The sequence below is a fragment of the Rhipicephalus microplus genome, chromosome 8 (genome assembly GCF_043290135.1).
Source record: "Rhipicephalus microplus isolate Deutch F79 chromosome 8, USDA_Rmic, whole genome shotgun sequence".
Taxonomy (NCBI): Eukaryota; Metazoa; Arthropoda; class Arachnida; order Ixodida; family Ixodidae; genus Rhipicephalus; species Rhipicephalus microplus.
In genome coordinates, this window is record NC_134707.1 from 81,300,029 (window position 1) to 81,327,635 (window position 27,607).

Below are 27,607 nucleotides of genomic sequence, written 5' to 3' on the forward strand. Positions count from 1 at the left end.
CCGGAGTTGTGAGTTTGAGCCTCGCTTGGGGAGTGAAATTTTTATTAGTTTTCATATTTAGCCATGAGGTAATTGTATACTCAATGCTGGCGACTGCCTGGCCCGAAAAATTTGTTTACTGGAGTTGTGTGTAGACAACAGTCCTAAAGGAAACACTTTTACGTGCAACCGTGTTCCCCAGTGGCGCAATTGGTTAGCGCTGAATTTATACGACAGTTCTCGTGAGTTATGCCGGGGTTGTGAGTTCGAGCCTCACCTGGGGAATGAAATTTTCATTAGTTTTCATATTTAGTCATGAGGTTAATTGTATACTCAATGCTGGCGAATGCCTCGCCCGAAAACATTTGTTTACTGGAGTTGTGTGTAGACAACAGTCCTAAAGGAAACACTCTTACGTGCAACCGTGTTCCCCAGTGGCGGAATTTGGGTAGCGCACGGTACTTATACGACAGTTCTCGTGAGCTATCCCGGGGTTTTGAGTTCGAGCCCCACCTGGGGAATGACATTTTTATTAGTTTTCATATTTTGTCATGAGGTTAATTGTATACTCAATTCTGGTGACTGTCTGGCTCGAAAACATTTGTTTACTGGAGGAGTGTGTAGAAAACAGTTGTAAAAAAACACTCTTACGTGCAACCGTGTTCCCCAGTGGCGCTATTGGTTAGCGTACGGTATTTATACGACAGTTCTCGTGAGCTATGCCGGGGTTGTGAGTTCGAACCTCACCTGGGGAATAAAATTTTTATTAGTTTTCATATTTAGTCATGAGGTTAATTGTATACTCAATGCTGGCGACTGCCTGGCTCGAAAACATTTGTTTACTGGAGGTGTGTGTAGACAACAGTCCTAAATGAAACACTCCTACGTGCAACCATGTTCCACAGTGGCGCAATTGGTTAGCGCACGGTACTTATACGACAGTTCTCCTGAGCTATGCGGGGATTGAGAGTTCGAACCTCACCTGGGGAATGAAATTTTTATTAGTTTTCCTATTTAGTCATGAGGTTAATTGTATACTCAATGCTGGCGACAGCCTGGCTCGAAAACATTTGTTTACTTGAGGTGTGTGTAGACAACAGTCCTAAAAGAAACACTCTTACGTGCAACCGCGTTCCCCAGTGGCGCAATTGGTTAGCGCACGGTACTTATACGACAGTTCTCGTGAGCTATGCCGGGCTTGTGAGTTCGAGCCTCACCTGGGGAATGAAATTTTTATTAGTTTTCATATTTAGTCATGAGGTTAATTGTATACTCAATGCTGGCGACTCCCTGGCTTGAAAACATTTGTTTGCTGGAGTTGTGTGTAGACAACAGTCTTAAAGGAAAGACTCCTACGTGCGACCGTGTTCCCCAGTGGCGCAATCGGTTAGCGCACGGTACCTTTACGAAAGTTCTCGTGAGCTATGCCGAGGTTGTGAGTTTGAGCCTCACCTGGGGAATGGAATTTTCATTAGTTTTCATATTTAGTCGTGAGGTTCATTGTATACAGAATGCTGGCGACTGCCTGGCTCGAAAACGTTTGTTTACTGGAGTTTTGCCCAGACAACAATCCTAAAGGAAAGACTCCTACGTGTGACCGTGTTCCCCAGTGGCGCAATCGGGTAGCGCACGGTACCTTTACGAAAGTTCTCGTGAGCTATGCCGGGGTTGTGAGTTTGAGCCTCACCTGGGGAATGAAATTTTCATTAGTTTTCATATTTAGCCTTGAGGTTAATTGTGTATTTAATGCTGGCGACTGCCTGGCTCGGAAACATTTGTTTACTGGAGTTGTGTGGAGGCAACAGTCGTAAAGGAAACCCTCTTACGTGCAACCGTGTTCCCCAGTGGCGCAATTGGTTAGCGCACGGTACTTATACGACAGTTCTCGTGAGCTATGCGTGGGTTGAGAGTTCGAGCCTCACCTGGGGAAATTTTTATTAGTTTTCATATTTAGTCATGAGCTTAATTGTATACTCAAAGCTGGCGACTGCCTGGCTCGAAAAAAGTTGTTTACTGGAGGTGTGTGTAGACAACAGTCCTAAAGGAAACACTCTTACGTGCAACCGTGTTCCCCAGTGGCGAAATTGGTTAGCGCAGTATACTTATACGGCAGTTCTCGTGAGCTATGCCGGGGTTGTGAGTTCGAGCCTCACCTGGGGAATGAAATTTTTATTAGTTTTCATATTTAGTCATGCGGTTAATTGTATACTCAATGCTGGTGACTGCCTGGCTCGAAAACATTTTTTACTGGAGTTGTGTGTAGACAACAGTCTTAAAGGAAAGACTCCTACGTGCGACCGTGTTCCCCAGTGGCGCAATTGGTTAGCGCACGGTACTTATACGACAGTTCTCGTGAGCTATGCCGGGGTTGTGAGTTCGAGCCTCACCTGGGGAATGATATTTTTATTAGTTTTCATATTTAGTCGTGAGGTTCATTGTATACTGAATGCTGGCGACTGCCTGGCTTGAAAACGTTTGTTTACTGGAGTTTTGCGCAGACAACAGTCCTAAAGGAAAAACTCCTACGTGTGACCGTGTTCCCCAGTGGCGCAATCGGTTAGCGCACGGTACCTTTACGAAAGTTCTCGTGAGCTATGCCGGGGTTGTGAGTTTGAGCCTCACCTGGGGAATGGAATTTTCATTAGTTTTCATATTTAGCCTTGAGGTTAATTGTATACTCAATGCTGGCGACTGCCTGGCTCGGAAACAATTGTTTACTGGAGTTGTGTGTAGACAACAGTCTCAAAGGAAAGACTCCTACGTGCGACCGTGTTCCCCAGTGGCGCAATCGGTTAGCGCACGGTACCTTTACGAAAGTTCTCGTGAGCTATGCCGGGGTTGTGCGTTTAGCCTCACCTGGGGAATGAAATTTTCATTAGTTTTCATAATTAGTCGTGAGGTTCATTGTATACTGAACGCTGGCGACTGCCTGGCTCGAAAACGTTTGTTTACTGGAGTTTTGCGCAGACAACAGTCCTAAACGAAAGACTCCTACGTGTGACCGTGTTCCCCAGTGGCGCAATCGGTTAGCGCACGGTACCTTTATGAAAGTTCTCGTGAGCTATGCCGGGGTTGTGAGTTTGAGCCTCACCTGGGGAAAGAAATTTTCATTAGTTTTCATATTTAGCCTTGAGGTTAATTGTATACTTAATGCTGGCGACTGCCTGGCTCGGAAACGTTTGTTTACTGGAGTTGTGTGGCGACAACACTCGTAAAGGAAACCCTCTTACGTGCAACCGTGTTCCCCAGTGGCGCAATTGGTTAGCGCACGGTACTTATACGACAGTTCTCGTGAGCTATGCGTGGGTTGAGAGTTCGAGCCTCACCTGGGGAATGAAATTTTTATTAGTTTTCCTATTTAGTCATGAGGTTAATTGTATATTCAAAGCTGGCGACTGCCTGGCTCGAAAACATTTGTTCACTGGAGTTGTGTGTAGACAACAGTCTTAAAGGAAAGACTCCTACGTGCGACCGTGTTCCCCAGTGGCGCAATCGGTTAGCGCACGGTACCTTTACGAAAGTTCTCGTGAGCTATGCCGGGGTTGTGAGTTTTAGCCTCACCTGGGGAATGAAATTTTCATTAGTTTTCATATTTAGTCGTGAGGTTCATTGTATACAGAATGCTCGCGACTGCCTGGCTCAAAAACGTTTGTTTACTGGAGTTTTGCGCAGACAACAGTCCTAAAGGAAAGACTCCTACGTGTGACCGTGTTCCCCAGTGGCGCAATCGGGTAGCGCACGGTACCTTTACGAAAGTTCTTGTGAGCTATGCCGGGGTTGTGAGTTTGAGCCTCACCTGGGGAATGGAATTTTCATTAGTTTTCATATTTAGCCTTGAGGTTAATTGTATACTTAATGCTGGCGACTGCCTGGCTCGGAAACATTTGTTTACTGGAGTTGTGTGGAGACAACAGTCGTAAAGGGAACCCTCTTACGTGCAACCGTGTTCCCCAGTGGCGCAATTGGTTAGTGCACGGTACTTATACGACAGTTCTCGTGAGCTATGCGTGGGTTGAGAGTTCGAGCCTCACCTGGGGAAATTTTTATTAGTTTTCCTATTTAGTCATGAGGTTAATTGTATACTCAAAGCTGGCGACTACCTGGCTCGAAAAAAGTTGTTTACTGGAGGTGTGTGTAGACAACAGTCCTAAAGGAAACACTCTTACGTGCAACCGTGTTCCCCAGTGGTGCAATTGGTTAGCGCACTATACTTATACGGCAGTTCTCGTGAGCTATGCCGGGGTTGTGAGTTCGAGCTTCACCTGGGGAATGAAATTTTTATTAGTTTTCATATTTAGTCATGGGGTTAATTGTATACTCAATGCTGGCGACTGCCTAGCTCGAAAACATTTGTTTACTGGAGTTGTGTGTAGACAACAGTGCTAAAAAAAAGACTCCTACGTGCAACCGTGTTCCCCAGTGGCGCAATTGGTTAGCGCACGGTACTTATACGACAGTTCTCGTCAGCTATGCCGAGGTTGTGAGTTCGAGACTCAGTTATGGAATCAAATTTTTATTAGATTTTATATTTAGTCATGAGGTAATTGTATACTGAATGCTGACGACTGCTGGCTCGAAAACATTTGTTTACTGGAGGTGTGTGTAAACAACAGTCCTAAAGGAAACACTCTTACGTGAAACCGTGTTCCCCAGTGGCGCAATTGCTTAGCGCACGGTACTTATACGACAGTTCTCGTGAGCTATGCCGGAGTTGTGAGTTCGAGCCTCACCTGGGGAATGAAGTTTTTATTAGTTTTTTTATTTAGTCAATCGGGTAATTGTATACTCAATGCTGGTGACTGCCTGGCTCGGAAACATTTGTTTACTGGAGTTGTGTGTAGACAACAGTCTCAAAGGAAAGACTCCTACGTGCGACCATGTTCCCCAGTGGCGCAATCGGTTAGCGCACGGTACCTTTACGAAAGTTCTCGTGAGCTATGCCAGGGTTGTGAGTTTGAGCCTCACCTGGGGAATGGAATTTTCATTAGTTTTCGTATTTAGTCGTGAGGTTCATTGTATACTGAACGCTGGCGACTGCCTGGCTCGAAAACGTTTGTTTACTGGAGTTTTGCGCAGACAACAGTCCTGAACGAAAGACTCCTACGTGTGACCATGTTCCCCAGTGGCGCAATCGGTTAGCGCACTGTACCTTTACGAAAGTTCTCGTGAGCTATGCCGGGGTTGTGAGTTTGAGCCTCACCTGGGGAATGGAATTTTCATTAGTTTTCATATTTAGCCTTGATGTTAATTGTATACTTAATGCTGGCGACTGCCTGGCTCGGAAACATTTGTTTACTGGAGTTGTGTGGAGACAACAGTCGTAAAGGAAACCCTCTTACGTGCAACCGTGTTCCCCAGTGGCGCGATTGGTTAGCGCACGGTACTTATACGACAGTTCTCGTGAGCTATGCGTGGGTTGAGAGTTCGAGCCTCACCTGGGGAAATTTTTATTAGTTTTCCTATTTAGTCATGAGGTTAATTGTATACTCAAAGCTGGCGACTGCCTGGCTCGAAAAAAGTTGTTTACTGGAGGTGTGTGTAGACAACAGTCCTAAAGGAAACACTCTTTCGTGCAACCGTGTTCCCCAGTGGCGAAATTGGTTAGCGCAGTATACTTATACGGCAGTTCTCGTGAGCTATGCCGGGGTTGTGAGTTCGAGCCTCACCTGGGGAATGAAATTTTTATTAGTTTTCATATTTAGTCATGCGGTTAATTGTATACTCAATGCTGGTGACTGCCTGGCTCGAAAACATTTTTTTACTGGAGTTGTGTGTAGACAACAGTCTTAAAGGAAAGACTCCTACGTGCGACCGTGTTCCCCAGTGGCGCAATTGGTTAGCGCACGGTACTTATACGACAGTTCTCGTGAGCTATGCCGGGGTTGTGAGTTCGAGCCTCACCTGGGGAATGAAATTTTTATTAGTTTTCATATTTAGTCGTGAGGTTCATTGTATACTGAATGCTGGCGACTGCCTGGCTTGAAAGCGTTTGTTTACTGGAGTTTTGCGCAGACAACAGTCCTAAAGGAAAGACTCCTACGTGTGACCGTGTTCCCCAGTGGCGCAATCGGTTAGCGCACGGTACCTTTACGAAAGTTCTCGTGAGCTATGCCGGGGTTGTGAGTTTGAGCCTCACCTGGGGAATGGAATTTTCATTAGTTTTCATATTTAGCCTTGAGGTTAATTGTATACTCAATGCTGGCGACTGCCTGGCTCGGAAACAATTGTTTACTGGAGTGGTGTGTAGACAACAGTCTTAAAGGAAAGACTCCTACGTGCGACCGTGTTCCCCAGTGGCGCAATCGGTTAGCGCACGGTACCTTTACGAAAGTTCTCGTGAGCTATGCCGGGGTTGTGAGTTTAGCCTCACCTGGGGAATGAAATTTTCATTAGTTTTCATAATAAGTCGTGAGGTTCATTGTATACTGAACGCTGGCGACTGCCTGGCTCGAAAACGTTTGTTTACTGGAGTTTTGCCCAGACAACAATCCTAAAGGAAAGACTCCTACGTGTGACCGTGTTCCCCAGTGGCGCAATCGGGTAGCGCACGGTACCTTTACGAAAGTTCTCGTGAGCTATGCCGGGGTTGTGAGTTTGAGCCTCACCTGGGGAATGAAATTTTCATTAGTTTTCATATTTAGCCTTGAGGTTAATTGTGTATTTAATGCTGGCGACTGCCTGGCTCGGAAACATTTGTTTACTGGAGTTGTGTGGAGGCAACAGTCGTAAAGGAAACCCTCTTACGTGCAACCGTGTTCCCCAGTGGCGCAATTGGTTAGCGCACGGTACTTATACGACAGTTCTCGTGAGCTATGCGTGGGTTGAGAGTTCGAGCCTCACCTGGGGAAATTTTTATTAGTTTTCATATTTAGTCATGAGCTTAATTGTATACTCAAAGCTGGCGACTGCCTGGCTCGAAAAAAGTTGTTTACTGGAGGTGTGTGTAGACAACAGTCCTAAAGGAAACACTCTTACGTGCAACCGTGTTCCCCAGTGGCGAAATTGGTTAGCGCAGTATACTTATACGGCAGTTCTCGTGAGCTATGCCGGGGTTGTGAGTTCGAGCCTCACCTGGGGAATGAAATTTTTATTAGTTTTCATATTTAGTCATGCGGTTAATTGTATACTCAATGCTGGTGACTGCCTGGCTCGAAAACATTTTTTACTGGAGTTGTGTGTAGACAACAGTCTTAAAGGAAAGACTCCTACGTGCGACCGTGTTCCCCAGTGGCGCAATTGGTTAGCGCACGGTACTTATACGACAGTTCTCGTGAGCTATGCCGGGGTTGTGAGTTCGAGCCTCACCTGGGGAATGATATTTTTATTAGTTTTCATATTTAGTCGTGAGGTTCATTGTATACTGAATGCTGGCGACTGCCTGGCTTGAAAACGTTTGTTTACTGGAGTTTTGCGCAGACAACAGTCCTAAAGGAAAAACTCCTACGTGTGACCGTGTTCCCCAGTGGCGCAATCGGTTAGCGCACGGTACCTTTACGAAAGTTCTCGTGAGCTATGCCGGGGTTGTGAGTTTGAGCCTCACCTGGGGAATGGAATTTTCATTAGTTTTCATATTTAGCCTTGAGGTTAATTGTATACTCAATGCTGGCGACTGCCTGGCTCGGAAACAATTGTTTACTGGAGTTGTGTGTAGACAACAGTCTCAAAGGAAAGACTCCTACGTGCGACCGTGTTCCCCAGTGGCGCAATCGGTTAGCGCACGGTACCTTTACGAAAGTTCTCGTGAGCTATGCCGGGGTTGTGCGTTTAGCCTCACCTGGGGAATGAAATTTTCATTAGTTTTCATAATTAGTCGTGAGGTTCATTGTATACTGAACGCTGGCGACTGCCTGGCTCGAAAACGTTTGTTTACTGGAGTTTTGCGCAGACAACAGTCCTAAACGAAAGACTCCTACGTGTGACCGTGTTCCCCAGTGGCGCAATCGGTTAGCGCACGGTACCTTTATGAAAGTTCTCGTGAGCTATGCCGGGGTTGTGAGTTTGAGCCTCACCTGGGGAAAGAAATTTTCATTAGTTTTCATATTTAGCCTTGAGGTTAATTGTATACTTAATGCTGGCGACTGCCTGGCTCGGAAACGTTTGTTTACTGGAGTTGTGTGGCGACAACACTCGTAAAGGAAACCCTCTTACGTGCAACCGTGTTCCCCAGTGGCGCAATTGGTTAGCGCACGGTACTTATACGACAGTTCTCGTGAGCTATGCGTGGGTTGAGAGTTCGAGCCTCACCTGGGGAATGAAATTTTTATTAGTTTTCCTATTTAGTCATGAGGTTAATTGTATATTCAAAGCTGGCGACTGCCTGGCTCGAAAACATTTGTTCACTGGAGTTGTGTGTAGACAACAGTCTTAAAGGAAAGACTCCTACGTGCGACCGTGTTCCCCAGTGGCGCAATCGGTTAGCGCACGGTACCTTTACGAAAGTTCTCGTGAGCTATGCCGGGGTTGTGAGTTTTAGCCTCACCTGGGGAATGAAATTTTCATTAGTTTTCATATTTAGTCGTGAGGTTCATTGTATACAGAATGCTCGCGACTGCCTGGCTCAAAAACGTTTGTTTACTGGAGTTTTGCGCAGACAACAGTCCTAAAGGAAAGACTCCTACGTGTGACCGTGTTCCCCAGTGGCGCAATCGGGTAGCGCACGGTACCTTTACGAAAGTTCTTGTGAGCTATGCCGGGGTTGTGAGTTTGAGCCTCACCTGGGGAATGGAATTTTCATTAGTTTTCATATTTAGCCTTGAGGTTAATTGTATACTTAATGCTGGCGACTGCCTGGCTCGGAAACATTTGTTTACTGGAGTTGTGTGGAGACAACAGTCGTAAAGGGAACCCTCTTACGTGCAACCGTGTTCCCCAGTGGCGCAATTGGTTAGCGCACGGTACTTATACGACAGTTCTCGTGAGCTATGCGTGGGTTGAGAGTTCGAGCCTCACCTGGGGAAATTTTTATTAGTTTTCCTATTTAGTCATGAGGTTAATTGTATACTCAAAGCTGGCGACTACCTGGCTCGAAAAAAGTTGTTTACTGGAGGTGTGTGTAGACAACAGTCCTAAAGGAAACACTCTTACGTGCAACCGTGTTCCCCAGTGGTGCAATTGGTTAGCGCACTATACTTATACGGCAGTTCTCGTGAGCTATGCCGGGGTTGTGAGTTCGAGCTTCACCTGGGGAATGAAATTTTTATTAGTTTTCATATTTAGTCATGGGGTTAATTGTATACTCAATGCTGGCGACTGCCTAGCTCGAAAACATTTGTTTACTGGAGTTGTGTGTAGACAACAGTGCTAAAAAAAAGACTCCTACGTGCAACCGTGTTCCCCAGTGGCGCAATTGGTTAGCGCACGGTACTTATACGACAGTTCTCGTCAGCTATGCCGAGGTTGTGAGTTCGAGACTCAGTTATGGAATCAAATTTTTATTAGATTTTATATTTAGTCATGAGGTAATTGTATACTGAATGCTGACGACTGCTGGCTCGAAAACATTTGTTTACTGGAGGTGTGTGTAAACAACAGTCCTAAAGGAAACACTCTTACGTGAAACCGTGTTCCCCAGTGGCGCAATTGCTTAGCGCACGGTACTTATACGACAGTTCTCGTGAGCTATGCCGGAGTTGTGAGTTCGAGCCTCACCTGGGGAATGAAGTTTTTATTAGTTTTTTTATTTAGTCAATCGGGTAATTGTATACTCAATGCTGGTGACTGCCTGGCTCGGAAACATTTGTTTACTGGAGTTGTGTGTAGACAACAGTCTCAAAGGAAAGACTCCTACGTGCGACCATGTTCCCCAGTGGCGCAATCGGTTAGCGCACGGTACCTTTACGAAAGTTCTCGTGAGCTATGCCAGGGTTGTGAGTTTGAGCCTCACCTGGGGAATGGAATTTTCATTAGTTTTCGTATTTAGTCGTGAGGTTCATTGTATACTGAACGCTGGCGACTGCCTGGCTCGAAAACGTTTGTTTACTGGAGTTTTGCGCAGACAACAGTCCTGAACGAAAGACTCCTACGTGTGACCATGTTCCCCAGTGGCGCAATCGGTTAGCGCACTGTACCTTTACGAAAGTTCTCGTGAGCTATGCCGGGGTTGTGAGTTTGAGCCTCACCTGGGGAATGGAATTTTCATTAGTTTTCATATTTAGCCTTGATGTTAATTGTATACTTAATGCTGGCGACTGCCTGGCTCGGAAACATTTGTTTACTGGAGTTGTGTGGAGACAACAGTCGTAAAGGAAACCCTCTTACGTGCAACCGTGTTCCCCAGTGGCGCGATTGGTTAGCGCACGGTACTTATACGACAGTTCTCGTGAGCTATGCGTGGGTTGAGAGTTCGAGCCTCACCTGGGGAAATTTTTATTAGTTTTCCTATTTAGTCATGAGGTTAATTGTATACTCAAAGCTGGCGACTGCCTGGCTCGAAAAAAGTTGTTTACTGGAGGTGTGTGTAGACAACAGTCCTAAAGGAAACACTCTTTCGTGCAACCGTGTTCCCCAGTGGCGAAATTGGTTAGCGCAGTATACTTATACGGCAGTTCTCGTGAGCTATGCCGGGGTTGTGAGTTCGAGCCTCACCTGGGGAATGAAATTTTTATTAGTTTTCATATTTAGTCATGCGGTTAATTGTATACTCAATGCTGGTGACTGCCTGGCTCGAAAACATTTTTTTACTGGAGTTGTGTGTAGACAACAGTCTTAAAGGAAAGACTCCTACGTGCGACCGTGTTCCCCAGTGGCGCAATTGGTTAGCGCACGGTACTTATACGACAGTTCTCGTGAGCTATGCCGGGGTTGTGAGTTCGAGCCTCACCTGGGGAATGAAATTTTTATTAGTTTTCATATTTAGTCGTGAGGTTCATTGTATACTGAATGCTGGCGACTGCCTGGCTTGAAAGCGTTTGTTTACTGGAGTTTTGCGCAGACAACAGTCCTAAAGGAAAGACTCCTACGTGTGACCGTGTTCCCCAGTGGCGCAATCGGTTAGCGCACGGTACCTTTACGAAAGTTCTCGTGAGCTATGCCGGGGTTGTGAGTTTGAGCCTCACCTGGGGAATGGAATTTTCATTAGTTTTCATATTTAGCCTTGAGGTTAATTGTATACTCAATGCTGGCGACTGCCTGGCTCGGAAACAATTGTTTACTGGAGTGGTGTGTAGACAACAGTCTTAAAGGAAAGACTCCTACGTGCGACCGTGTTCCCCAGTGGCGCAATCGGTTAGCGCACGGTACCTTTACGAAAGTTCTCGTGAGCTATGCCGGGGTTGTGAGTTTAGCCTCACCTGGGGAATGAAATTTTCATTAGTTTTCATAATAAGTCGTGAGGTTCATTGTATACTGAACGCTGGCGACTGCCTGGCTCGAAAACGTTTGTTTACTGGAGTTTTGCGCAGACAACAGTCCTAAACGAAAGACTCCTACGTGTGACCGTGTTCCCCAGTGGCGCAATCGGTTAGCGCACGGTACCTTTATGAAAGTTCTCGTGAGCTATGCCGGGGTTGTGAGTTTGAGCCTCACCTGGGGAATGGAATTTTCATTAGTTTTCATATTTAGCCTTGAGGTTAATTGTATACTTAATGCTGGCGACTGCCTGGCTCGGAAACATTTGTTTACTGGAGTTGTGTGGAGACAACACTCGTAAAGGAAACCCTCTTACGTGCAACCGTGTTCCCCAGTGGCGCAATTGGTTAGCGCACGGTACTTATACGACAGTTCTCGTGAGCTATGCGTGGGTTGAGAGTTCGAGCCTCACCTGGGGAATGAAATTTTTATTAGTTTTCCTATTTAGTCATGAGGTTAATTGTATATTCAAAGCTGGCGACTGCCTGGCTCGAAAACATTTGTTCACTGGAGTTGTGTGTAGACAACAGTCTTAAAGGAAAGACTCCTACGTGCGACCGTGTTCCCCAGTGGCGCAATCGGTTAGCGCACGGTACCTTTACGAAAGTTCTCGTGAGCTATGCCGGGGTTGTGAGTTTGAGCCTCACCTGGGGAATGGAATTTTCATTAGTTTTCATATTTAGTCGTGAGGTTCATTGTATACAGAATGCTGGCGACTGCCTGGCTCGAAAACGTTTGTTTACTGGAGTTTTGCGCAGACAACAGTCCTAAAGGAAAGACTCCTACGTGTGACCGTGTTCCCCAGTGGCGCAATCGGGTAGCGCACGGTACCTTTACGAAAGTTCTCGTGAGCTATGCCGGGGTTGTGAGTTTGAGCCTCACCTGGGGAATAGAATTTTCATTAGTTTTCATATTTAGCCTTGAGGTTAATTGTATACTTAATGCTGGCGACTGCCTGGCTCGGAAACATTTGTTTACTGGAGTTGTGTGGAGACAACAGTCGTAAAGGGAACCCTCTTACGTGCAACCGTGTTCCCCAGTGGCGCCATTGGTTAGCGCACGGTACTTATACGACAGTTCTCGTGAGCTATGCGTGGGTTGAGAGTTCGAGCCTCACCTGGGGAAATTTTTATTAGTTTTCCTATTTAGTCATGAGGTTAATTGTATACTCAAAGCTGGCGACTACCTGGCTCGAAAAAACTTGTTTACTGGAGGTGTGTGTAGACAACAGTCCTAAAGGAAACACTCTTACGTGCAACCATGTTCCCCAGTGGCGCAATTGGTTAGCGCACTGTACTTATACGGCAGTTCTCGTGAGCTATGCCGGGGTTGTGAGTTCGAGCTTCACCTGGGGAATGAAATTTTTATTAGTTTTCATATTTAGTCATGGGGTTAATTGTATACTCAATGCTGGCGACTGCCTAGCTCGAAAACATTTGTTTACTGGAGTTGTGTGTAGACAACAGTGCTAAAAAAAGACTCCTACGTGCGACCGTGTTCCCCAGTGGCGCAATTGGTTAGCGCACGGTACTTATACGACAGTTCTCGTCAGCTATGCCGAGGTTGTGAGTTCGAGACTCACTTATGGAATCAAATTTTTATTAGATTTCATATTTAGTCATGAGGTTAATTGTATACTAAATGCTGACGACTGCTGGCTCGAAAACATTTGTTTACTGGAGGTGTGTGTAGACAACAGTCCTAAAGGAAACACTCTTACGTGAAACCGTGTTCCCCAGTGGCGCAATTGGTTAGCGCACGGTACTTATACGACAGTTCTCGTGAGCTATGCCGGAGTTGTGAGTTCGAGCCTCACCTGGGGAATGAAATTTTTATTAGTTTTTTTATTTAGTCATGCGGTTAATTGTATACTCAATGCTGGTGACTGCCTGGCTCGGAAACATTTGTTTACTGGAGTTGTGTGTAGACAACAGTCTCAAAGGAAAGACTCCTACGTGCGACCATGTTCCCCAGTGGCGCAATCGGTTAGCGCACGGTACCTTTACGAAAGTTCTCGTGAGCTATGCCAGGGTTGTGAGTTTGAGCCTCACCTGGGGAATGGAATTTTTATTAGTATTCATATTTAGTCATGAGGTTAATTGTATACTCAATGCTGGCGACTGCCTAGCTCGAAAACATTTGTTTACTGGAGTTGTGTGGAGACAACAGTCGTAAAGGAAACCCTCTTACGTGCAACCGTGTTCCCCAGTGGCGCGATTGGTTAGCGCACGGTACTTATACGACAGTTCTCGTGAGCTATGCGTGGGTTGAGAGTTCGAGCCTCACCTGGGGAATGAAATTTTTATTAGTTTTCCTATTTAGTCATGAGGTTAATTGTATACTCAAAGCTGGCGACTGCCTGGCTCGAAAACATTTGTTTACTGGAGGTGTGTGTAGACAACAGTCCTAAAGGAAACACTCTTACGTGCAACCGTGTTCCCCAGTGGCGCAATTGGTTAGCGCACTGTACTTATACGGCAGTTCTCGTGAGCTATGCCGGGGTTGTGAGTTCGAGCCTCACCTGGGGAATGAAATTTTTATTAGTATTCATATTTAGTCATGAGGTTAATTGTATACTCAATGCTGGCGACTGCCTAGCTCGAAAACATTTGTTTACTGGAGTTGTGTGTAGACAACAGTCCTAAAGAATAGACTCCTACGTTCGACCGTGTTCCCCAGTGGCGCAATTGGTTAGCGCACGGTACTTATACGACAGTTCTCGTCAGCTATGCCGAGGTTGTGAGTTCGAGACTCACCTACGGAATCAAATTTTTATTAGATTTCATATTTAGTCATGAGGTTAATTGTATACTAAATGCTGACGACTGCTGGCTCGAAAACATTTGTTTACTGGAGGTGTGTGTAGACAACAGTCCTAAAGTAAACACTCTTACGTGAAACCGTGTTCCCCAGTGGCGCATTTGGTTAGCGCACGGTACTTATACAACAGTTCTCGTGAGCTATGCTGGGGTTGTGAGTTCGAGCCTCACCTGGGGTATGAAATTTTTATTAGTTTTCATATTTGGTCATGCGGTTAATTGTATACTCAATGCTGGTGACTGCCTGGCTCGAAAACATTTGTTTACTGGAGTTGTGTGTAGACAACAGTCTTAAAGGAAAGACTCCTACGTGCGACCGTGTTCCCCAGTGGCGCTATTGGTTAGCGCACGGTACTTATACGACAGTTCTCGTGAGCTATGCCGGGGTTGTGAGTTCGAGCCTCACCTGGGGAATGAAATTTTTATTAGTTTTCATATTTAGTCGTGAGGTTCATTGTATACTGAATGCTGGCGACTGCCTGGCTCGAAAACGTTTGTTTACTGGTGTTTTGCGCAGACAACAGCCCTAAAGGAAAGACTCCTACGTGTGACTGTGTTCCCCAGTGGCGCAATCGGTTAGCGCACGGTACCTTTACGAAAGTTCTCGGGAGCTAGGCCGGGGTTGTGAGTTTGAGCCTCACCTGGGGAATGAAATTTTTATTAGTTTTCCTATTTAGTCATGAGGTTAATTGTATATTCAAAGCTGGCGACTGCCTGGCTCGAAAACATTTGTTCACTGGAGTTGTGTGTAGACAACAGTCTTAAAGGAAAGACTCCTACGTGCGACCGTGTTCCCCAGTGGCGCAATCGGTTAGCGCACGGTACCTTTACGAAAGTTCTCGTGAGCTATGCCGGGGTTGTGAGTTTGAGCCTCACCTGGGGAATGGAATTTTCATTAGTTTTCATATTTAGTCGTGAGGTTCATTGTATACAGAATGCTGGCGACTGCCTGGCTCGAAAACGTTTGTTTACTGGAGTTTTGCGCAGACAACAGTCCTAAAGGAAAGACTCCTACGTGTGACCGTGTTCCCCAGTGGCGCAATCGGGTAGCGCACGGTACCTTTACGAAAGTTCTCGTGAGCTATGCCGGGGTTGTGAGTTTGAGCCTCACCTGGGGAATAGAATTTTCATTAGTTTTCATATTTAGCCTTGAGGTTAATTGTATACTTAATGCTGGCGACTGCCTGGCTCGGAAACATTTGTTTACTGGAGTTGTGTGGAGACAACAGTCGTAAAGGGAACCCTCTTACGTGCAACCGTGTTCCCCAGTGGCGCAATTGGTTAGCGCACGGTACTTATACGACAGTTCTCGTGAGCTATGCGTGGGTTGAGAGTTCGAGCCTCACCTGGGGAAATTTTTATTAGTTTTCCTATTTAGTCATGAGGTTAATTGTATACTCAAAGCTGGCGACTACCTGGCTCGAAAAAACTTGTTTACTGGAGGTGTGTGTAGACAACAGTCCTAAAGGAAACACTCTTACGTGCAACCGTGTTCCCCAGTGGCGCAATTGGTTAGCGCACTATACTTATACGGCAGTTCTCGTGAGCTATGCCGGGGTTGTGAGTTCGAGCTTCACCTGGGGAATGAAATTTTTATTAGTTTTCATATTTAGTCATGGGGTTAATTGTATACTCAATGCTGGCGACTGCCTAGCTCGAAAACATTTGTTTACTGGAGTTGTGTGTAGACAACAGTGCTAAAAAAAAGACTCCTACGTGCGACCGTGTTCCCCAGTGGCGCAATTGGTTAGCGCACGGTACTTATACGACAGTTCTCGTCAGCTATGCCGAGGTTGTGAGTTCGAGACTCACTTATGGAATCAAATTTTTATTAGATTTCATATTTAGTCATGAGGTTAATTGTATACTAAATGCTGACGACTGCTGGCTCGAAAACATTTGTTTACTGGAGGTGTGTGTAGACAACAGTCCTAAAGGAAACACTCTTACGTGAAACCGTGTTCCCCAGTGGCGCAATTGGTTAGCGCACGGTACTTATACGACAGTTCTCGTGAGCTATGCCGGGGTTGTGAGTTTGAGCCTCACCTGGGGAATGGAATTTTCATTAGTTTTCATATTTAGCCTTGATGTTAATTGTATACCTAATGCTGGCGACTGCCTGGCTCGGAAACATTTGTTTACTGGAGTTGTGTTGAGACAACAGTCGTAAAGGAAACCCTCTTACGTGCAACCGTGTTCCCCAGTGGCGCGATTGGTTAGCGCACGGTACTTATACGACAGTTCTCGTGAGCTTTGCGTGGGTTGAGAGTTCGAGCCTCACCTGGGGAATGAAATTTTTATTAGTTTTCCTATTTAGTCATGAGGTTAATTGTATACTCAAAGCTGGCGACTGCCTGGCTCGAAAACATTTGTTTACTGGAGGTGTGTGTAGACAACAGTCCTAAAGGAAACACTCTTACGTGCAACCGTGTTCCCCAGTGGCGCAATTGGTTAGCGCACTGTACTTATACGGCAGTTCTCGTGAGCTATGCCGGGGTTGTGAGTTCGAGCCTCACCTGGGGAATGAAATTTTTATTAGTATTCATATTTAGTCATGAGGTTAATTGTATACTCAATGCTGGCGACTGCCTAGCTCGAAAACATTTGTTTACTGGAGTTGTGTGTAGACAACAGTCCTAAAGAATAGACTCCTACGTTCGACCGTGTTCCCCAGTGGCGCAATTGGTTAGCGCACGGTACTTATACGACAGTTCTCGTCAGCTATGCCGAGGTTGTGAGTTCGAGACTCACCTACGGAATCAAATTTTTATTAGATTTCATATTTAGTCATGAGGTTAATTGTATACTAAATGCTGACGACTGCTGGCTCGAAAACATTTGTTTACTGGAGGTGTGTGTAGACAACAGTCCTAAAGTAAACACTCTTACGTGAAACCGTGTTCCCCAGTGGCGCATTTGGTTAGCGCACGGTACTTATACAACAGTTCTCGTGAGCTATGCCGGGGTTGTGAGTTCGAGCCTCACCTGGGGTATGAAATTTTTATTAGTTTTCATATTTGGTCATGCGGTTAATTGTATACTCAATGCTGGTGACTGCCTGGCTCGAAAACATTTGTTTACTGGAGTTGTGTGTAGACAACAGTCTTAAAGGAAAGACTCCTACGTGCGACCGTGTTCCCCAGTGGCGCTATTGGTTAGCGCACGGTACTTATACGACAGTTCTCGTGAGCTATGCCGGGGTTGTGAGTTCGAGCCTCACCTGGGGAATGAAATTTTTATTAGTTTTCATATTTAGTCGTGAGGTTCATTGTATACTGAATGCTGGCGACTGCCTGGCTCGAAAACGTTTGTTTACTGGTGTTTTGCGCAGACAACAGCCCTAAAGGAAAGACTCCTACGTGTGACTGTGTTCCCCAGTGGCGCAATCGGTTAGCGCACGGTACCTTTACGAAAGTTCTCGTGAGCTATGCCGGGGTTGTGAGTTTGAGCCTCACCTGGGGAATGGAATTTTCATTAGTTTTCATATTTAGCCTTGAGGTTAATTGTATACTCAATGCTGGCGACTGCCTGGCTCGGAAACATTTGTTTACTGGAGTTGTGTGGAGACAACAGTCGTAAAGGAAACCCTCTTACGTGCAACCGTGTTCCCCAGTGGCGCAATTGGTTAGCGCACGGTACTTATACGACAGTTCTCGTGAGCTATGCGCGGGTTGAGACTTCGAGCCTCACCTGGGGAATGAAATTTTTATTAGTTTTCCTATTTAGCCATGAGGTTAATTGTATACTCAATGCTGGCGACCGCCTGGCTCGAAAACATTTGTTTACTGGAGATGTGTGTAGACAACAGTCGTAAAGGAAACACTCTTACGTGCAACCGCGTTTCCCAGTGGCGCAATTGGTTAGTGCACGGTACTTATACGACAGTTTTCGTGAGCTATGCCGGGGTTGTGAGTTCGAGCCTCACCTATAGAATCAAATTTTTATTAGATTTCATAATTAGTCATGAGGTTAATTGTATACTAAATTCTGGCGACTGCCTGGCTCGAAAACATTTGTTTACTGGAGGTGTGTGTAGACAACAGTCCTAAAGGAAACACTCTTACGTGCAACCGTGTTCCCCAGTGGCGCAATTGGTCAGCGCACGGTACTTATACGACAGTTCTCGTGAGCCATGCCGGGGTTGTGATTTCGAGCCTCACCTGAGGAATGAAATTTTTATTAGTTTTCATATTTAGTCATGAGGTTAATTGTATACTCAATGCTGGCGACAGCCTGGCCCGAAAACATTTGTTTACTGGAGTTGTGTGTAGACAACAGTCCTAAAGGAAATACTCTTATGTGCAACCGTTTTCCCCAGTGGTGCCATTGGTTAGCGCACGGTACTTATACGACAGTTCTCGTGAGCTATGCCGGGCTTGTGAGTTCGAGCCTCACCTGGGGAATGAAATTTTTATTAGTTTTCATATTTAGTCTTGAGGTTAATTGTATACTCAATGCTGGCGACTGCCTGGCTCGAAAACATTTGTTTACTGGAGGTGTGTGTAGACAACAGTCCTAAAGGAAACACTCTTACGTGCAACCGTGTTCCCCAGTGGCGCAATTGGTTAGCGCACGGTACTTATACGACAGTTCTCGTGAGCTATGCCGAGGTTGTGAGTTTGAGCCTCACCTGGGGAATGAAATTTTTATTAGTTTTCATATTTAGTCATGAGGTTAAATGTATACTCAATGCTGGCGACTGCCTGGCTCGAAAAAATTTGTTTACTTGAGTTGTGTGTAGACAACAGTCCTAAAGGAAACACTTTTACGTGCAACCGTGTTCCCCAGTGGCGCAATTGGTTAGCGCTGAATTTATAGGACAGTTCTCGTGAGCTATGCCGGGGTTGTGAGTTCGAGCCTCACCTGGGGAATGAAATTTTTATTAGTTTTCATATTTAGTCATGAGGTTAAATGTATACTCAATGCTGGCGACTGCCTGGCTCGAAAAAATTTGTTTACTTGAGTTGTGTGTAGACAACAGTCCTAAAGGAAACACTTTTACGTGCAACCGTGTTCCCCAGTGGCGCAATTGGTTAGCGCTGAATTTATAGGACAGTTCTCGTGAGCTATGCCGGGGTTGTGAGTTCGAGCCTCACCTGGGTAATGACATTTTTATTAGTTTTCAGATTTAGTCATGAGGTTAATAGTATACTCAATGCTGGCGAATGCCTGGCTCGAAAACATTTGTTTACTGGAGGAGTGTGTAGACAACAGTTGTAAAGGAAACACTCTTACGTGCAACCGTGTTCCCCAGTGGCGCTATTGGTTAGCGCACGGTACTTATACGACAGTTCTCGTGAGCTATGCCGGGGTTGTGAGTTCGAGCCTCACCTGGGGAATAAAATTTTTATTAGTTTTCATATTTAGTCATGAGGTTAATAGTATACTCAATGCTGGCGACTGCCTGCCTCGAAAACATTTGTTTACTGGAGGTGTGTGTAGACAACAGTCCTAAAGGAAACACTCTTACGTGCAACCGTGTTCCCCAGTGGCGCAATTGGTTAGCGCACTGTACTTATACGGCAGTTCTCGTGAGCTATGCCGGGGTTGTGAGTTCGAGACTCACCTACGGAATCAAATTTTTATTAGATTTCATGTTTAGTCATGAGGTTAATTGTATACTAAATGCTGACGACTGCTGGCTCGAAAACATTTGTTTACTGGAGTTGTGTGTAGACAACAGTCTTAAAGGAAAGACTCCTACGTGCGACCATGTTCCCCAGTGGCGCAATCGGTTAGCGCACGGTACCTTTACGAAAGTTCTCGTGAGCTATGCCAGGGTTGTGAGTTTGAGCCTCACCTGGGGAATGGAATTTTCATTAGTTTTCATATTTAGCCTTGATGTTAATTGTATACTTAATGCTGGCGACTGCCTGGCTCGGAAACATTTGTTTACTGGAGTTGTGTGGAGACAACAGTCGTAAAGGAAACCCTCTTACGTGCAACCGTGTTCCCCAGTGGCGCGATTGGTTAGCGCACGGTACTTATACGACAGTTCTCGTGAGCTATGCGTGGGTTGAGAGTTCGAGCCTCACCTGGGGAATGAAATTTTTATTAGTTTTCCTATTTAGTCATGAGGTTAATTGTATACTCAAAGCTGGCGACTGCCTGGCTCGAAAACATTTGTTTACTGGAGGTGTGTGTAGACAACAGTCCTAAAGGAAACACTCTTACGTGCAACCGTGTTCCCCAGTGGCGCAATTGGTTAGCGCACTGTACTTATACGGCAGTTCTCGTGAGCTATGCCGGGGTTGTAAGTTCGAGCCTCACCTGGGGAATGTAATTTTTATTAGTATTCATATTTAGTCATGAGGTTAATTGTATACTCAATGCTGGCGACTGCCTAGCTCGAAAACATTTGTTTACTGAAGTTGTGTGTAGACAACAGTCCTAAAGAAAAGACTCCTACGTGCGACCGTGTTCCCCAGTGGCGCAATTGGTTAGCGCACGGTACTTATACGGCAGTTCTCGTCAGCTATGCCGAGGTTGTGAGTTCGAGACTCACCTACGGAATCAAATTTTTATTAGATTTCATATTTAGTCATGAGGTTAATTGTATACTAAATGCTGACGACTGCTGGCTCGAAAACATTTGTTTACTGGAGGTGTGTGTAGACAACAGTCCTAAAGTAAACACTCTTACGTGAAACCGTGTTCCCCAGTGGCGCATTTGGTTAGCGCACGGTACTTATACGACAGTTCTCGTGAGCTATGCCGGGGTTGTGAGTTCGAGCCTCACCTGGGGTATGAAATTTTTATTAGTTTTCATATTTGGTCATGCGGTTAATTGTATACTCAATGCTGGTGACTGCCTGGCTCGAAAACATTTGTTTACTGGAGTTGTGTGTAGACAACAGTCTTAAAGGAAAGACTCCTACGTGCGACCGTGTTCCCCAGTGGCGCTATTGGTTAGCGCACGGTACTTATACGACAGTTCTCGTGAGCTATGCCGGGGTTGTGAGTTCGAGCCTCACCTGGGGAATGAAATTTTTATTAGTTTTCATATTTAGTCGTGAGGTTCATTGTATACTGAATGCTGGCGACTGCCTGGCTCGAAAACGTTTGTTTACTGGTGTTTTGCGCAGACAACAGCCCTAATGGAAAGACTCCTACGTGTGACTGTGTTCCCCAGTGGCGCAATCGGTTAGCGCACGGTACCTTTACGAAAGTTCTCGTGAGCTATGCCGGGGTTGTGAGTTTGAGCCTCACCTGGGGAATGGAATTTTCATTAGTTTTCATATTTAGCCTTTAGGTTAATTGTATACTCAATGCTGGCGACTGCCTGGCTCGGAAACATTTGTTTACTGGAGTTGTGTGGAGACAACAGTCGTAAAGGAAACCCTCTTACGTGCAACCGTGTTCCCCAGTGGCGCAATTGGTTAGCGCACGGTACTTATACGACAGTTCTCGTGAGCTATGCGCGGGTTGAGAGTTCGAGCCTCACCTGGGGAATGAAATTTTTATTAGTTTTCCTATTTAGCCATGAGGTTAATTGTATACTCAATGCTGGCGACCGCCTGGCTCGAAAACATTTGTTTACTGGAGATGTGTGTAGACAACAGTCGTAAAGGAAACACTCTTACGTGCAACCGCGTTCCCCAGTGGCGCAATTGGTTAGTGCACGGTACTTATACGACAGTTCTCGTGAGCTATGCCGGGGTTGTGAGTTCGAGCCTCACCTATAGAATCAAATTTTTATTAGATTTCATATTTAGTCATGAGGTTAATTGTATACCAAATTCTGGCGACTGCCTGGCTCGAAAACATTTGTTTACTGGAGGTGTGTGTAGACAACAGTCCTAAAGGAAACACTCTTACGTGCAACCGTGTTCCCCAGTGGCGCAATTGGTCAGCGCACGGTACTTATACGACAGTTCTCGTGAGCCATGCCGGGGTTGTGATTTCGAGCCTCACCTGGGGAATGAAATTTTTATTAGTTTTCATATTTAGTCATGAGGTTAATTGTATACTCAATGCTGGCGACAGCCTGGCCCGAAAACATTTGTTTACTGGAGTTGTGTGTAGACAACAGTCCTAAAGGAAATACTCTTATGTGCAACCGTTTTCCCCAGTGGTGCCGTTGGTTAGCGCACGGTACTTATACGACAGTTCTCGTGAGCTATGCCGGGCTTGTGAGTTCGAGCCTCACCTGGGGAATGAAATTTTTATTAGTTTTCATATTTAGTCATGAGGTTAATTGTATACTCAATGCTGGCGACTGCCTGGCTCGAAAACATTTGTTTACTGGGTGTGTGTAGACAACAGTCCTAAAGGAAACACTCTTACGTGCAACCGTGTTCCCCAGTGGCGCAATTGGTTAGCGCACGGTACTTATACGACAGTTCTCGTGAGCTATGCCGAGGGTGTGAGTTTGAGCCTCACCTGGGGAATGAAATTTTTATTAGTTTTCATATTTAGTCATGAGGTTAAATGTATACTCAATGCTGGCGACTGCCTGGCTCGAAAAAATTTGTTTACTTGAGTTGTGTGTAGACAACAGTCCTAAAGGAAACACTTTTACGTGCAACCGTGTTCCCCAGTGGCGCAATTGGTTAACGCTGAATTTATAGGACAGTTCTCGTGAGCTATGCCGGGGTTGTGAGTTCGAGCCTCACCTGGGGAATGAAATTTTCATTAGTTTTCATATTTAGTCATGAGGTTAATTGTATACTCAATGCTGGCAACTACCTGGCTCGAAAACATTTCTTTACTTGAGTTGTGTGGAGACAACAGTCCTTAAAGAAACACTCTTACGTGCAACCGTGTTCCCCAGTGGCGCAATTGGTTAGCGCACGGTACTTATACGACAGTTCTCGTGAGCTATCCCGGGGTTGTGAGTTCGAGCCCCGCCTGGGTAATGACATTTTTATTAGTTTTCAGATTTAGTCATGAGGTTAATAGTATACTCAATGCTGGCGAATGCCTGGCTCGAAAATATTTGTTTACTGGAGGAGTGTGTAGACAACAGTCCTAAAGGAAACACTCTTACGTGAAACTGTGTTCCCCAGTGGCGCAATTGGTTAGCGCACTGTACTTATACGGCAGTTCTCGTGAGCTATGCCGGGGTTGTGAGTTCGAGACTCACCTAAGGAATCAAATTTTTATTAGATTTCATATTTAGTCATGAGGTTAATTGTATACTAAATGCTGACGACTGCTGGCTCGAAAACATTTGTTTACTGGAGTTGTGTGTAGACAACAGTCTTAAAGGAAAGACTTCTACGTGCGACCGTGTTCCCCAGTGGCGCAATTGGTTAGCGCACGGTACTTATACGACAGTTCTCGTGAGCTATGCCGGGGTTGTGAGTTCGAGCCTCACCTGGGGAATGAAATTTTTATTAGTTTTCATATTTAGTCGTGAGGTTCATTGTATACTGAATTCTGGCGACTGCCTGGCTCGAAAACGTTTGTTTACTGGAGTTTTGCGCAGACAACAGTCCTAAAGGAAAGACTCCTACGTGTGACTGTGTTCCCCAGTGGCGCAATCGGTTAGCGCACGGTACCTTTACGAAAGTTCTCGTGAGCATTCCGGGGTTGTGAGTTTGAGCCTCACCTGGGGAATGGAATTTTCATTAGTTTTCATATTTAGCCTTGAGGTTAATTGTATACTCAATGCTGGCGACTGTCTGGCTCGGAAACATTTGTTTACAGGAGTTGTGTGGAGACAACAGTCGTAAAGGAAACCCTCTTACGTGCAACTGTGTTCCCCAGTGGCGCAATTGGTTAGCGCACGGTACTTATACGACAGTTCTCGTGAGCAATGCCGGGGTTGTGAGTTCGAGTACCACCTATAGAATCAAATTTTTATTAGATTTCATATTTAGTCATGAGGTTAATTGTATACTCAATGCTGGCGACTGCCTGGCTCGGAAACATTTGTTTACTGGAGTTGTGTGGAGACAACAGTCGTAAAGGAAACCCTCTTACGTGCAACCGTGTTCCCCAGTGGCGCAATTGGTTAGCGCACGGTACTTATACGACAGTTCTCGTGAGCTATGCGCGGGTTGAGAGTTCGAGCCTCACCTGGGGAATGAAATTTTTATTAGTTTTCCTATTTAGCCATGAGGTTAATTGTATACTCAATGCTGGCGACCGCCTGGCTCGAAAACATTTGTTTACTGGAGATGTGTGTAGACAACAGTCGTAAAGGAAACACTCTTACGTGCAACCGCGTTCCCCAGTGGCGCAATTGGTTAGTGCACGGTACTTATACGACAGTTCTCGTGAGCTATGCCGGGGTTGTGAGTTCGAGCCTCACCTATAGAATCAAATTTTTATTAGATTTCATATTTAGTCATGAGGTTAATTGTATACCAAATTCTGGCGACTGCCTGGCTCGAAAACATTTGTTTACTGGAGGTGTGTGTAGACAACAGTCCTAAAGAAAACACTCTTACGTGCAACCGTGTTCCCCAGTGGCGCAATTGGTCAGCGCACGGTACTTATACGACAGTTCTCGTGAGCCATGCCGGGGTTGTGATTTCGAGCCTCACCTGGGGAATGAAATTTTTATTAGTTTTCATATTTAGTCATGAGGTTAATTGTATACTCAATGCTGGCGACAGCCTGGCTCGAAAACATTTGTTTACTGGAGATGTGTGTAGACAACAGTCGTAAAGGAAACACTCTTACGTGGAACCGCGTTCCCCAGTGGCGCAATTGGTTAGTGCACGGTACTTATACGACAGTTCTCGTGAGCAATGCCGGGGTTGTGAGTTCGAGTACCACCTATAGAATCAAATTTTTATTAGATTTCATATTTAGTCATGAGGTTAATTGTATACTAAATTCTGGAGACTGCCTGGCTCGAAAACATTTGTTTACTGGAGGTGTGTGTAGACAACAGTCCTAAAGGAAACACTCTTACGTGCAACCGTGTTCCCCAGTGGCGCAATTGGTTAGTGCACGGTACTTATACGACAGTTCTCGTGAGCTATGCCGGGGTTGTGATTTCGAGCCTCACCTGGGGAATGAAATTTTCATTAGTTTTTATATTTAGTCATGAGGTTAATTGTATACTCAATGCTGGCGACTGCCTGGCTCGAAAAAATTTGTTTACTTGAGTTGTGTGTAGACAACAGTCCTAAAGGAAACACTTTTACGTGCAACCGTGTTCCCCAGTGGCGCAATTGGTTAGCGCTGAATTTATAGGACGGTTCTCGTGAGCTATGCCGGGGTTGTGAGTTCGAGCCTCACCTGGGGAATGAAATTTTCATTAGTTTTCATATTTAGTCATGAGGTTAATTGTATACTCAATGCTGGCAACTACCTGGCTCGAAAACATTTCTTTACTTGAGTTGTGTGGAGACAACAGTCCTAAAAGAAACACTCTTACGTGCAACCGTGTTCCCCAGTGGCGCAATTGGTTAGCGCACGGTACTTATACGACAGTTCTCGTGAGCTATCCCGGGGTTGTGAGTTCGAGCCCCGCCTGGGTAATGACATTTTTATTAGTTTTCAGATTTAGTCATGAGGTTAATAGTATACTCAATGCTGGCGAATGCCTGGCTCGAAAACATTTGTTCACTGGAGGAGTGTGTAGACAACAGTTGTAAAGGAAACACTCTTACGTGCAACCGTGTTCCCCAGTGGCGCTATTGGTTAGCGCACGGTACTTATACGACAGTTCTCGTGAGCTATGCCGGGGTTGTGAGTTCGAGCCTCACCTGGGGAATAAAATTTTTATTAGTTTTCATATTTAGTCATGAGGTTAATAGTATACTGAATGCTGGCGACTGCCTGGCTCGAAAACATTTGTTTACTGGAGGAGTGTGTAGACAACAGTCCTAAAGGAAACACTTTTACGTGCAACCGTGTTCCCCAGTGGCGCAATTGGTTAGCGCTGAATTTATAGGACAGTTCTCGTGAGCTATGCCGGGGTTGTGAGTTCGAGCCTCACCTAGGGAATGAAATTTTCAATAGTTTTCATATTTAGTCATGAGGTTAATTGTATACTCAATGCTGGCAACTGCCTGGCTCGAAAACAATTCTTTACTGGAGTTGTGTGGAGACAACAGTCCTAAAAGAAACACTCTTGCGTGCAACCGTGTTCCCCAGTGGCGCAATTGGTTAGCGCACGGTACTTATACGACAGTTCTCGTGAGCTATCCCGGGGTTGTGAGTTCGAGCCCCGCCTGGGTAATGACATTTTTATTAGTTTTCATATTTAGTCATGATTTTAATAGTATACTCAATCCTGGCGACTGCCTGGCTCGAAAACATTTGTTTACTGGAGAAGTGTGTAGACAACAGTTGTAGAGGAAACACTCTTACGTGCAACCGTGTTCCCCAGTGGCGCTATTGGTTAGCGCACGGTAGTTATACGACATTTCTCGTGAGCTATGCCGGGGTTGTGAGTTCGAGCCTCACCAGGGGAATAAAATTTTTATTAGTTTTCATATTTAGTCATGAGGTTAATTGTATACTCAAAGCTGGCGACTGCCTGCCTCGAAAACATTTGTTTACTGGAGGTGTGTGTAGACAACAGTCCTAAAGGAAACACTCTTACGTGCAACCGCGTTCCCCAGTGGCGCAATTGGTTAGTGCACGGTACTTATACGACAGTTCTCGTGAGCTATGCCGGGGTTGTGAGTTCGAGCCTCACCTATAGAATCAAATTTTTATTAGATTTCATATTTAGTCATGAGGTTAATTGTATACCAAATTCTGGCGACTGCCTGGCTCGAAAACATTTGTTTACTGGAGGTGTGTGTAGACAACAGTCCTAAAGGAAACACTCTTACGTGCAACCGTGTTCCCCAGTGGCGCAATTGGTCAGCGCACGGTACTTATACGACAGTTCTCGTGAGCCATGCCGGGGTTGTGATTTCGAGCCTCACCTGGGGAATGAAATTTTTATTAGTTTTCATATTTAGTCATGAGGTTAATTGTATACTCAATGCTGGCGACAGCCTGGCCCGAAAACATTTGTTTACTGGAGTTGTGTGTAGACAACAGTCCTAAAGGAAATACTCTTATGTGCAACCGTTTTCCCCAGTGGTGCCGTTGGTTAGCGCACGGTACTTATACGACAGTTCTCGTGAGCTATGCCGGGCTTGTGAGTTCGAGCCTCACCTGGGGAATGAAATTTTTATTAGTTTTCATATTTAGTCATGAGGTTAATTGTATACTCAATGCTGGCGACTGCCTGGCTCGAAAACATTTGTTTACTGGGTGTGTGTAGACAACAGTCCTAAAGGAAACACTCTTACGTGCAACCGTGTTCCCCAGTGGCGCAATTGGTTAGCGCACGGTACTTATACGACAGTTCTCGTGAGCTATGCCGAGGGTGTGAGTTTGAGCCTCACCTGGGGAATGAAATTTTTATTAGTTTTCATATTTAGTCATGAGGTTAAATGTATACTCAATGCTGGCGACTGCCTGGCTCGAAAAAATTTGTTTACTTGAGTTGTGTGTAGACAACAGTCCTAAAGGAAACACTTTTACGTGCAACCGTGTTCCCC

At 45.4% G+C, this 27,607-nt stretch overlaps 45 non-coding genes across 45 annotated transcripts; all 45 read left to right on the top strand.

Moving 5' to 3' along the window:
• Positions 1–642: 642 nt before the first annotated feature.
• On the top strand, positions 643–734 carry TRNAI-UAU (transfer RNA isoleucine (anticodon UAU)). Its single transcript is given in 2 exon segments — positions 643–680; positions 699–734. It is a non-coding gene; the product is annotated as a tRNA-Ile (tRNA).
• Positions 735–1,112: 378 nt separating this feature from the next.
• TRNAI-UAU (transfer RNA isoleucine (anticodon UAU)) lies at positions 1,113–1,204 on the top strand. The gene is given in 2 exon segments: positions 1,113–1,150; positions 1,169–1,204. It is a non-coding gene; the product is annotated as a tRNA-Ile (tRNA).
• A 143-nt stretch (positions 1,205–1,347) lies between these two features.
• Positions 1,348–1,439, top strand: TRNAK-UUU (transfer RNA lysine (anticodon UUU)). Its single transcript is given in 2 exon segments — positions 1,348–1,385; positions 1,404–1,439. It is a non-coding gene; the product is annotated as a tRNA-Lys (tRNA).
• A 143-nt stretch (positions 1,440–1,582) lies between these two features.
• Positions 1,583–1,674, top strand: TRNAK-UUU (transfer RNA lysine (anticodon UUU)). The gene is given in 2 exon segments: positions 1,583–1,620; positions 1,639–1,674. It is a non-coding gene; the product is annotated as a tRNA-Lys (tRNA).
• A 608-nt stretch (positions 1,675–2,282) lies between these two features.
• TRNAI-UAU (transfer RNA isoleucine (anticodon UAU)) lies at positions 2,283–2,374 on the top strand. The gene is given in 2 exon segments: positions 2,283–2,320; positions 2,339–2,374. It is a non-coding gene; the product is annotated as a tRNA-Ile (tRNA).
• A 143-nt stretch (positions 2,375–2,517) lies between these two features.
• TRNAK-UUU (transfer RNA lysine (anticodon UUU)) lies at positions 2,518–2,609 on the top strand. Its single transcript is given in 2 exon segments — positions 2,518–2,555; positions 2,574–2,609. It is a non-coding gene; the product is annotated as a tRNA-Lys (tRNA).
• A 377-nt stretch (positions 2,610–2,986) lies between these two features.
• TRNAK-UUU (transfer RNA lysine (anticodon UUU)) lies at positions 2,987–3,078 on the top strand. Its single transcript is given in 2 exon segments — positions 2,987–3,024; positions 3,043–3,078. It is a non-coding gene; the product is annotated as a tRNA-Lys (tRNA).
• A 613-nt stretch (positions 3,079–3,691) lies between these two features.
• TRNAK-UUU (transfer RNA lysine (anticodon UUU)) lies at positions 3,692–3,783 on the top strand. The gene is given in 2 exon segments: positions 3,692–3,729; positions 3,748–3,783. It is a non-coding gene; the product is annotated as a tRNA-Lys (tRNA).
• A 2,013-nt stretch (positions 3,784–5,796) lies between these two features.
• TRNAI-UAU (transfer RNA isoleucine (anticodon UAU)) lies at positions 5,797–5,888 on the top strand. The gene is given in 2 exon segments: positions 5,797–5,834; positions 5,853–5,888. It is a non-coding gene; the product is annotated as a tRNA-Ile (tRNA).
• A 143-nt stretch (positions 5,889–6,031) lies between these two features.
• On the top strand, positions 6,032–6,123 carry TRNAK-UUU (transfer RNA lysine (anticodon UUU)). The gene is given in 2 exon segments: positions 6,032–6,069; positions 6,088–6,123. It is a non-coding gene; the product is annotated as a tRNA-Lys (tRNA).
• Positions 6,124–6,500: 377 nt separating this feature from the next.
• TRNAK-UUU (transfer RNA lysine (anticodon UUU)) lies at positions 6,501–6,592 on the top strand. The gene is given in 2 exon segments: positions 6,501–6,538; positions 6,557–6,592. It is a non-coding gene; the product is annotated as a tRNA-Lys (tRNA).
• Positions 6,593–7,200: 608 nt separating this feature from the next.
• TRNAI-UAU (transfer RNA isoleucine (anticodon UAU)) lies at positions 7,201–7,292 on the top strand. Its single transcript is given in 2 exon segments — positions 7,201–7,238; positions 7,257–7,292. It is a non-coding gene; the product is annotated as a tRNA-Ile (tRNA).
• A 143-nt stretch (positions 7,293–7,435) lies between these two features.
• On the top strand, positions 7,436–7,527 carry TRNAK-UUU (transfer RNA lysine (anticodon UUU)). Its single transcript is given in 2 exon segments — positions 7,436–7,473; positions 7,492–7,527. It is a non-coding gene; the product is annotated as a tRNA-Lys (tRNA).
• Positions 7,528–7,904: 377 nt separating this feature from the next.
• Positions 7,905–7,996, top strand: TRNAK-UUU (transfer RNA lysine (anticodon UUU)). The gene is given in 2 exon segments: positions 7,905–7,942; positions 7,961–7,996. It is a non-coding gene; the product is annotated as a tRNA-Lys (tRNA).
• A 613-nt stretch (positions 7,997–8,609) lies between these two features.
• TRNAK-UUU (transfer RNA lysine (anticodon UUU)) lies at positions 8,610–8,701 on the top strand. The gene is given in 2 exon segments: positions 8,610–8,647; positions 8,666–8,701. It is a non-coding gene; the product is annotated as a tRNA-Lys (tRNA).
• Positions 8,702–10,714: 2,013 nt separating this feature from the next.
• TRNAI-UAU (transfer RNA isoleucine (anticodon UAU)) lies at positions 10,715–10,806 on the top strand. The gene is given in 2 exon segments: positions 10,715–10,752; positions 10,771–10,806. It is a non-coding gene; the product is annotated as a tRNA-Ile (tRNA).
• A 143-nt stretch (positions 10,807–10,949) lies between these two features.
• Positions 10,950–11,041, top strand: TRNAK-UUU (transfer RNA lysine (anticodon UUU)). The gene is given in 2 exon segments: positions 10,950–10,987; positions 11,006–11,041. It is a non-coding gene; the product is annotated as a tRNA-Lys (tRNA).
• A 377-nt stretch (positions 11,042–11,418) lies between these two features.
• TRNAK-UUU (transfer RNA lysine (anticodon UUU)) lies at positions 11,419–11,510 on the top strand. Its single transcript is given in 2 exon segments — positions 11,419–11,456; positions 11,475–11,510. It is a non-coding gene; the product is annotated as a tRNA-Lys (tRNA).
• A 378-nt stretch (positions 11,511–11,888) lies between these two features.
• TRNAK-UUU (transfer RNA lysine (anticodon UUU)) lies at positions 11,889–11,980 on the top strand. Its single transcript is given in 2 exon segments — positions 11,889–11,926; positions 11,945–11,980. It is a non-coding gene; the product is annotated as a tRNA-Lys (tRNA).
• Positions 11,981–12,123: 143 nt separating this feature from the next.
• On the top strand, positions 12,124–12,215 carry TRNAK-UUU (transfer RNA lysine (anticodon UUU)). Its single transcript is given in 2 exon segments — positions 12,124–12,161; positions 12,180–12,215. It is a non-coding gene; the product is annotated as a tRNA-Lys (tRNA).
• A 374-nt stretch (positions 12,216–12,589) lies between these two features.
• Positions 12,590–12,681, top strand: TRNAI-UAU (transfer RNA isoleucine (anticodon UAU)). Its single transcript is given in 2 exon segments — positions 12,590–12,627; positions 12,646–12,681. It is a non-coding gene; the product is annotated as a tRNA-Ile (tRNA).
• Positions 12,682–13,057: 376 nt separating this feature from the next.
• TRNAI-UAU (transfer RNA isoleucine (anticodon UAU)) lies at positions 13,058–13,149 on the top strand. The gene is given in 2 exon segments: positions 13,058–13,095; positions 13,114–13,149. It is a non-coding gene; the product is annotated as a tRNA-Ile (tRNA).
• A 613-nt stretch (positions 13,150–13,762) lies between these two features.
• On the top strand, positions 13,763–13,854 carry TRNAI-UAU (transfer RNA isoleucine (anticodon UAU)). Its single transcript is given in 2 exon segments — positions 13,763–13,800; positions 13,819–13,854. It is a non-coding gene; the product is annotated as a tRNA-Ile (tRNA).
• A 612-nt stretch (positions 13,855–14,466) lies between these two features.
• On the top strand, positions 14,467–14,558 carry TRNAI-UAU (transfer RNA isoleucine (anticodon UAU)). Its single transcript is given in 2 exon segments — positions 14,467–14,504; positions 14,523–14,558. It is a non-coding gene; the product is annotated as a tRNA-Ile (tRNA).
• A 378-nt stretch (positions 14,559–14,936) lies between these two features.
• On the top strand, positions 14,937–15,028 carry TRNAK-UUU (transfer RNA lysine (anticodon UUU)). Its single transcript is given in 2 exon segments — positions 14,937–14,974; positions 14,993–15,028. It is a non-coding gene; the product is annotated as a tRNA-Lys (tRNA).
• A 143-nt stretch (positions 15,029–15,171) lies between these two features.
• Positions 15,172–15,263, top strand: TRNAK-UUU (transfer RNA lysine (anticodon UUU)). Its single transcript is given in 2 exon segments — positions 15,172–15,209; positions 15,228–15,263. It is a non-coding gene; the product is annotated as a tRNA-Lys (tRNA).
• An 843-nt stretch (positions 15,264–16,106) lies between these two features.
• Positions 16,107–16,198, top strand: TRNAI-UAU (transfer RNA isoleucine (anticodon UAU)). Its single transcript is given in 2 exon segments — positions 16,107–16,144; positions 16,163–16,198. It is a non-coding gene; the product is annotated as a tRNA-Ile (tRNA).
• Positions 16,199–16,576: 378 nt separating this feature from the next.
• Positions 16,577–16,668, top strand: TRNAI-UAU (transfer RNA isoleucine (anticodon UAU)). The gene is given in 2 exon segments: positions 16,577–16,614; positions 16,633–16,668. It is a non-coding gene; the product is annotated as a tRNA-Ile (tRNA).
• A 377-nt stretch (positions 16,669–17,045) lies between these two features.
• Positions 17,046–17,137, top strand: TRNAI-UAU (transfer RNA isoleucine (anticodon UAU)). Its single transcript is given in 2 exon segments — positions 17,046–17,083; positions 17,102–17,137. It is a non-coding gene; the product is annotated as a tRNA-Ile (tRNA).
• Positions 17,138–17,280: 143 nt separating this feature from the next.
• On the top strand, positions 17,281–17,372 carry TRNAI-UAU (transfer RNA isoleucine (anticodon UAU)). The gene is given in 2 exon segments: positions 17,281–17,318; positions 17,337–17,372. It is a non-coding gene; the product is annotated as a tRNA-Ile (tRNA).
• A 143-nt stretch (positions 17,373–17,515) lies between these two features.
• Positions 17,516–17,607, top strand: TRNAK-UUU (transfer RNA lysine (anticodon UUU)). The gene is given in 2 exon segments: positions 17,516–17,553; positions 17,572–17,607. It is a non-coding gene; the product is annotated as a tRNA-Lys (tRNA).
• A 613-nt stretch (positions 17,608–18,220) lies between these two features.
• On the top strand, positions 18,221–18,312 carry TRNAI-UAU (transfer RNA isoleucine (anticodon UAU)). The gene is given in 2 exon segments: positions 18,221–18,258; positions 18,277–18,312. It is a non-coding gene; the product is annotated as a tRNA-Ile (tRNA).
• Positions 18,313–18,690: 378 nt separating this feature from the next.
• Positions 18,691–18,782, top strand: TRNAI-UAU (transfer RNA isoleucine (anticodon UAU)). Its single transcript is given in 2 exon segments — positions 18,691–18,728; positions 18,747–18,782. It is a non-coding gene; the product is annotated as a tRNA-Ile (tRNA).
• A 609-nt stretch (positions 18,783–19,391) lies between these two features.
• TRNAI-UAU (transfer RNA isoleucine (anticodon UAU)) lies at positions 19,392–19,483 on the top strand. Its single transcript is given in 2 exon segments — positions 19,392–19,429; positions 19,448–19,483. It is a non-coding gene; the product is annotated as a tRNA-Ile (tRNA).
• Positions 19,484–20,330: 847 nt separating this feature from the next.
• TRNAI-UAU (transfer RNA isoleucine (anticodon UAU)) lies at positions 20,331–20,422 on the top strand. The gene is given in 2 exon segments: positions 20,331–20,368; positions 20,387–20,422. It is a non-coding gene; the product is annotated as a tRNA-Ile (tRNA).
• Positions 20,423–20,799: 377 nt separating this feature from the next.
• On the top strand, positions 20,800–20,891 carry TRNAI-UAU (transfer RNA isoleucine (anticodon UAU)). Its single transcript is given in 2 exon segments — positions 20,800–20,837; positions 20,856–20,891. It is a non-coding gene; the product is annotated as a tRNA-Ile (tRNA).
• Positions 20,892–21,034: 143 nt separating this feature from the next.
• TRNAI-UAU (transfer RNA isoleucine (anticodon UAU)) lies at positions 21,035–21,126 on the top strand. Its single transcript is given in 2 exon segments — positions 21,035–21,072; positions 21,091–21,126. It is a non-coding gene; the product is annotated as a tRNA-Ile (tRNA).
• Positions 21,127–21,269: 143 nt separating this feature from the next.
• On the top strand, positions 21,270–21,361 carry TRNAK-UUU (transfer RNA lysine (anticodon UUU)). Its single transcript is given in 2 exon segments — positions 21,270–21,307; positions 21,326–21,361. It is a non-coding gene; the product is annotated as a tRNA-Lys (tRNA).
• Positions 21,362–21,974: 613 nt separating this feature from the next.
• On the top strand, positions 21,975–22,066 carry TRNAI-UAU (transfer RNA isoleucine (anticodon UAU)). The gene is given in 2 exon segments: positions 21,975–22,012; positions 22,031–22,066. It is a non-coding gene; the product is annotated as a tRNA-Ile (tRNA).
• A 376-nt stretch (positions 22,067–22,442) lies between these two features.
• On the top strand, positions 22,443–22,534 carry TRNAI-UAU (transfer RNA isoleucine (anticodon UAU)). The gene is given in 2 exon segments: positions 22,443–22,480; positions 22,499–22,534. It is a non-coding gene; the product is annotated as a tRNA-Ile (tRNA).
• Positions 22,535–23,379: 845 nt separating this feature from the next.
• On the top strand, positions 23,380–23,471 carry TRNAI-UAU (transfer RNA isoleucine (anticodon UAU)). The gene is given in 2 exon segments: positions 23,380–23,417; positions 23,436–23,471. It is a non-coding gene; the product is annotated as a tRNA-Ile (tRNA).
• A 1,082-nt stretch (positions 23,472–24,553) lies between these two features.
• On the top strand, positions 24,554–24,645 carry TRNAI-UAU (transfer RNA isoleucine (anticodon UAU)). Its single transcript is given in 2 exon segments — positions 24,554–24,591; positions 24,610–24,645. It is a non-coding gene; the product is annotated as a tRNA-Ile (tRNA).
• Positions 24,646–25,726: 1,081 nt separating this feature from the next.
• On the top strand, positions 25,727–25,818 carry TRNAI-UAU (transfer RNA isoleucine (anticodon UAU)). The gene is given in 2 exon segments: positions 25,727–25,764; positions 25,783–25,818. It is a non-coding gene; the product is annotated as a tRNA-Ile (tRNA).
• A 1,081-nt stretch (positions 25,819–26,899) lies between these two features.
• Positions 26,900–26,991, top strand: TRNAI-UAU (transfer RNA isoleucine (anticodon UAU)). Its single transcript is given in 2 exon segments — positions 26,900–26,937; positions 26,956–26,991. It is a non-coding gene; the product is annotated as a tRNA-Ile (tRNA).
• A 376-nt stretch (positions 26,992–27,367) lies between these two features.
• Positions 27,368–27,459, top strand: TRNAI-UAU (transfer RNA isoleucine (anticodon UAU)). Its single transcript is given in 2 exon segments — positions 27,368–27,405; positions 27,424–27,459. It is a non-coding gene; the product is annotated as a tRNA-Ile (tRNA).
• Positions 27,460–27,607: the final 148 nt, after the last annotated feature.